Source organism: Euprymna scolopes, chromosome 9 (genome assembly GCF_053919585.1).
Source record: "Euprymna scolopes isolate OS-2025 chromosome 9, ASM5391958v1, whole genome shotgun sequence".
In the NCBI taxonomy this organism is placed as follows: domain Eukaryota; kingdom Metazoa; phylum Mollusca; class Cephalopoda; order Sepiida; family Sepiolidae; genus Euprymna; species Euprymna scolopes.
Window position 1 is genome coordinate 110,368,975 of NC_136490.1, and position 6,000 is coordinate 110,374,974.

General features: G+C 32.4%; 1 long non-coding RNA gene across 1 annotated transcript in view; it reads right to left on the reverse strand.

Moving 5' to 3' along the window:
• Positions 1 to 2,625, reverse strand: part of LOC145285006 (uncharacterized) — a 133,999-nt gene extending 131,374 nt beyond the window's left edge. The window contains exon 1 of the long non-coding RNA XR_013868928.1: positions 2,055 to 2,625. This is a non-coding gene — a long non-coding RNA (uncharacterized LOC145285006). The remainder of the gene's footprint in view (positions 1 to 2,054) is intronic.
• Positions 2,626 to 6,000: the final 3,375 nt, after the last annotated feature.

Below are 6,000 nucleotides of genomic sequence, written 5' to 3' on the forward strand. Positions count from 1 at the left end.
AGTTTGACATTAAGGCTAGTCAAACGAAAAGAAGAATGACTGTCGAAAATATCGTCGAAGAAAAAACTACCCGTCCCTGTAGAAAAGTGTCCACTTGAGGGTGAAAGAATTAATGTTTTTTAGCCAATTTTCCGATTTCTGTCGTCCGAGGTTTATAGCTTTAAAACGATACAGATCCCCTGAAAATCCGTCGCCTCTATCGGATGTTTTAGGAATACATAATACATGCATACATACATACATGCATACATACACACATACATACATGCATTTAAACAGTCAGGTGAGACTTTTATTATAGATTAAGAAGTAATAAGGATATATTGTAAGAGTGCAATATTATATTAGAAATATGATAAAATGTGGGACCCATCAACTAACACTAGGTTAATACAATAGTGACCAATACCGAAGTGGAGCAAAGTATACTCTTTATTTGTTTACACATAAGCAGTAATATTTTGCTACACAGTCAGGAGCATGTTTCGGTCAGCTAGGTACCAGTAACTAGACACCTATTCAGGGGATACAGCTTATACGAAAGCATAGTTTGCTTTCGTATAAGCCGTATCGCCTGAAGAGATATAGAATTACTAGTAGCTAGCTGGTCAAAACATGCTCATGATCGTGTACCACCATATTACTGCATATATAAAAATAAATAAAGTGTGTATATATGTGTGTGTGTGTCTTTCTTTGTGTGTGTGTGTTATGCAATATACATAATTCTACTATTCCACTTATATTATAATGAATATTACTAATATTACTACCTCCATTATGTGTTATACTTAATTAAAGGAACTTGATAACCATTATGATTTTAACACATGAATAAGACAGGTGTTGCACGGAATAATAACAATCATGCCAGCGTTTCTAGACCCGCTTAGTTTTATGAATTTATTAATTAAAGCAATTGTCTCATTCGCAGCTGGAAAGATGTAACATAAAGGCCGGTGAAATAAGATTTGAATTCAGTAGCTTTTAAGGAAGAGCACTCTGTCTGAATACAACAACTGCTTTGGTCGCTTGTCGACATTCCTCGCAAGAAATTCGTCGGAAAGTTAAAATAAAACTTATAAATCAGGTTAGAGTTGGGTTTTTATTGCTTTTTATTTATTAATAAGTGGAGTGATACGTCTTTGGCTGAAAATAAGCTATGCAATACACGCATGTTTAAGAGAACTTTAGCGATATGAAAAAAAATCATTATCTTCCAATTTCAAGTACAGAATTTCAGAATAAAATAATGTTAGAAAAATGTATCGTAGTTTTGGTATTTTTGCAATAATAAAGGAATATGTTACTTTTATAACTGATACTGCTGCTACTACTCTGAAAAAAGCATAATAAAAATAAATAAAAGGAGGAAACAACTGATATCATTGACAACAATATAACCACGGTAATAAAATGTGTAATGATAACAATATGTATATAATAATTGTAAAATATTTATGGTATTAATTAATAAATAATAATAATAATAATAGTAATACTACTACTACTACTACTAATAATAATAATAATAATAGTAATAATAATACCCATAATTATAATAATAATAATAATAATAATAATAATAATAATAAGAAGAAGAAGAAGAAGAAGAAGAAGAAGAAGAAGAAATGACCTTTATCAGAAATAGTACAAAAAATACGGATGTTGCAAGGATGCAAACTGATTTCCAACATCAATCGAAAGATGCAGTAAATAGTAGAATCTGGGGAAACTTGCACCCCAATTTTAATGGAGACCCGTTTTTTGTTAATTTTTTTGTTTTTTTTGTTTTTAGTTTTCCGATGAGCGACCAAAGAGATATGAGTTTTATAAGGAACTTATTCAAATTATAAATAATAACAGGAAAGGGCTTGCTGTCACTCATATCACAAGAAAAGCTTCCGATACTATCACTGAAAAACTACTTGAAACTGTTATTTCGAGAACCCTTCGTGATTAGCTAAAACAACAGTAACAAGAACAACAACAACAACAACAACAACAATAATAATAATAATAATAATAATAATAATAATAATAATAATACAAACGCAGTAGGTGTGGTCTCATATGATCAGGTATGGAAAGGATTTGGTACTGCAATATTCGTTCTGCTCACTGTTCGACTGCTGTCATCAACGCTGCTTCAAACCAGTTTAAGACGAAGAACGACAATGTGTGTTCAATAAACGAGCTTGGTTAATGGCTGTAGTAACTGAGCCGATCGTTATGCGAGCAATAATACCTACAGCAAAAGCAGCAGGAGCGCCTTTCCGGCTTGTGAGACGTAATACTGGCGAGTTTCCTCGTTTCTTTTCGCCTTATTTTATTGCAGCCATGTTTATGTTTTTATTTCTGGATTATGAAAGAACAAAAAAGGCGATAAAAAGAAAGAAGGGAACGGGACGCTGGAAGGAAGCTGAACAAATTAGAGAGAAAAGTAGAAGGCTATAAAAATGGTGGTGAGCAAGAGGAGGTGTCAGTAAAATAAATAATAAAAAGGGAAGATAGCGCTAAATTGTGGAAATAAACAAAGATAATCTAAAATAGTTAGAACATAGAATAAAAAGGCGTTTTGGAAGGTTCAGAAAGAAGACGAGAATAGGAAGGAGGAAGAGACAGAAAGAGTATGTGTAAAAGACAGATACAGAAAGAGATACGGACACAAAACCTGAGTAACAAACAGTGTAAGAATGATAGTGGGGCACAGAGTGCACTGTGCGAAGCTCAAAAGCGGCCAACGTGGCTTTAAATGTTTCAAAAACAGTAAGTCAATGATGTAGATATTATTAAATAACAATTATAATCACTCGTTTCAATCAGCATTACTTAAATGCTTTGGAAAGTAGAAGGTCAGAAAATCTATATAATTATAAAACTCAGATAAGCTTGCTTGGGTGCTTGAACCGACCATCCGGTTTCTGACTTCCTGTTTCAAATAAATCGTCTGCTTACCTCTTTCATGACCGCCCGGTCAAAATTCCGATATTAAAAGCCACTACTATTCCAAGCATACACAAAATCAACAAAATGTTTTGTTTTAACTTATTTAAACGTGTTTCCTTACAAATAAATTGAGTAAAAAAATGATTGTAATATGAATATACAAGATATAACTATAATCATATTTATAATTGCATTTACTGCTTTTAGTGGCGCATCTGTGAACTCTGACGATTTCTTTTTTTTTTTTCAGGCCTTTTTTAAAAATATTTTCTCTTCAAGGAGGGAAGTGCTAGAATCTGTTTTAGTAATGCTTTTAGTGCAGACTCTTTAATTTTTATTAGTGCTTGCATTAGTGCAATGGAGGCCTCCTGAGTTTTATTATTTTAACTCATAACTTAAGAAAAATTTTTTTTCAAGACAATAAAGTACAATATAAATATCACTTTTTATTTTGAACATTTGTCCTTTTTCGCTTTACGGGCCAATTTAAAAATACCAAGGATCATAATCCAAAAGAACGTTTTAAATAGTCGTAAATAAATAATAAAATCTAATGATTGCGGAGGCATTTTTAAAGTGCAGAGTACAACAAAAAAGGAGAGAAAATAACAATAATGGCAGGGTCTTAATGATCCGACGTCAAACCAGGGCTGTAAATCGGTTCGGAAAATGAGGTATCCATTTTATGGAACCTTGTGGGTGAAACTTAAATCCCTTCCAAATCTGTAAATATTGATTTTTTGTTCAAGTTCTTTTATATAACCTTGTCGCTTAGTATCCGTAGAAATAGTTTAAAAAAGGCGAAAATGAAAACAAAATGTAAGTGGGTGCCGATTTTTCAGGTGAACATTCAATTTTTTTTTAAAAGTATTTTCTTTACCTAAACTGTGCGTGATTAAATGTAATTTGAATAAAGTAATCACGTTTTTCGTGTCCCAAATTATTTATTTACGATTATTTTACTTGCATTTTTATTGCAAGTTCAAAATGTTTTCAATGTGTGTTTTTTTTTACATTTATCCAATTAAAGAAATAACTTTTTTTGTGAATACGTGTTTGGCTAACTTGTCATGAAGGAACGATTTGTTTGCTATCACTCCATGTAGAAAAGTATCCAGTTGAGGGTGATGGAATTAATATTTTAAGCCAACATTTCGATATTTCTCGTCCGAAGGGTCGAAATTCATAACGATACCGATCTCGTGAAAATCCGTCGTCTCTGTCGAAAGTTTTTGCGAGACATACAAATATACAAACATACATACATACATTAATAGATCAATTTAAATAGACAGGTGAGAATATGTGACAGCCTAGCGGAGAGATGTGTGAGGGGGGGGAAGTAGGAAGTCCGAGTTGAGAGAGGAATTAAAAAGTTGTATTAGCGGGGGGGGGGGACAAAACAACAGAAGGACAACCGGGTGGAGAGATGGATAAAATAATGGTAGTGCCGGGGTACTCGGCGTTGTCCGGGTGTGTGTAGCTGGTGTATTAAGGAACCCCGGGTGGGGAGAAGCAAACAAATAGGTGTAGCCCATGTGGAGAGAGGCGTGAAAAAATGGTACTAGAGTGGGTAGGGAATCCAAACAACAGTTGGCAGCCAGGGTAAAGAGAGGTGTTACAAAAAGTGGTAGAAGTCAGACAGGCTCGAACATATGATGCGAAGAGGGAAAAGAAAGTGAAAGAAAATCTTATATTATACCGACGCTCCATGACGCGACCAGAAGCTCGGAATTTAAAAGTTAGACAAAGTCAATCTAATCGATACGAGGACTTGCAGTAGTGGCTCGCCAAAAACTAATAAATAAATAACTAAACCCCTTCTTGTTACAAAACTGAGGATTAGGGTAAAAAAAAATGAATGGTTTTGGCTAATATTGCGATATTTGCCGTTCAGGACGACGGCTTTAAAATGATCCTGATCTTTTCAGGATTCCTCGCTTCTGTCAAATGTTTTTTCGAGGCATACATACATATACACATGCATACATTAAATAGACATTTAAAAAACAATACTTGAAAAACGCGACACACAGACATACACACACACATCTCTCTCTCTTTCTCTCTCTCTTTATACATATATATATATATATATATATATTCCTAGTAATTTGTGTCTTTGTGTATTGATATTCATAATAAACACCGTTTTTCTATTTATTTCCAAAGAAAATACAACATTTTATATATGGATCGTAGAATTGCAGTCAATATCAAAAGATCTAGCTAATTTGAATTTTCTTTTAATAATTCCCTATAATTTAAAAAAAAAATAATTCTCTATTTCTTTTCTTGTATTTGATTTTCTTTGATTAATTGTTACGTGTAATTATATTCATGAATATGTCTTACATATTTATAATTGCGTAGTAGATTCATAGAACACACACATTTTTCCCCATACTTATCTATGAATATGTATATATTTTTATTTTTCAAAAATTGCCTACCAAATTTCTCATAGAGCTTTTTGTCTGTAGACATGAAACCTCCTATGTAATGTATTTGAGTCTAAGCGAAACATTATATGTGTGTGTGTTTCCCCGTCAGAATCTGTCCGGTAAATTTCCCATGTGAAGGTAATTAAAAATATGCATGCATAACGTAATGTCTATTAGTGCACGTTTAAATTTCTTGCCTTGCAGAAAAGATGGGTTCATAGCTCAGTCATTAACAGCAAAAGAAAAATAATAAATTGTAGACTAAATGTTTCACTTCGGATTTTAGTTGTCGCTCTCAAAACATTATTTATTTATCTTTTTCTTCATTACTGTATATTGAGCCCAATATAATATAACAATAAATAAGATATCTGTATTAATAAAAATATCAAATTAAAGCGTATTGTAAGACCGGGCAATGGCGTGAACCCTGCAAGTGTATATATATATATATATATATATATATATATATATATATATATATATATATATATATATATATATATATATATATATACGACGTGTGTGTTTATGCGTATTTTTTTAAGTATTTACTTTAACAATGCTCAATACATAGGTAGAGCTAGGTAGTAAGTTATATATATAT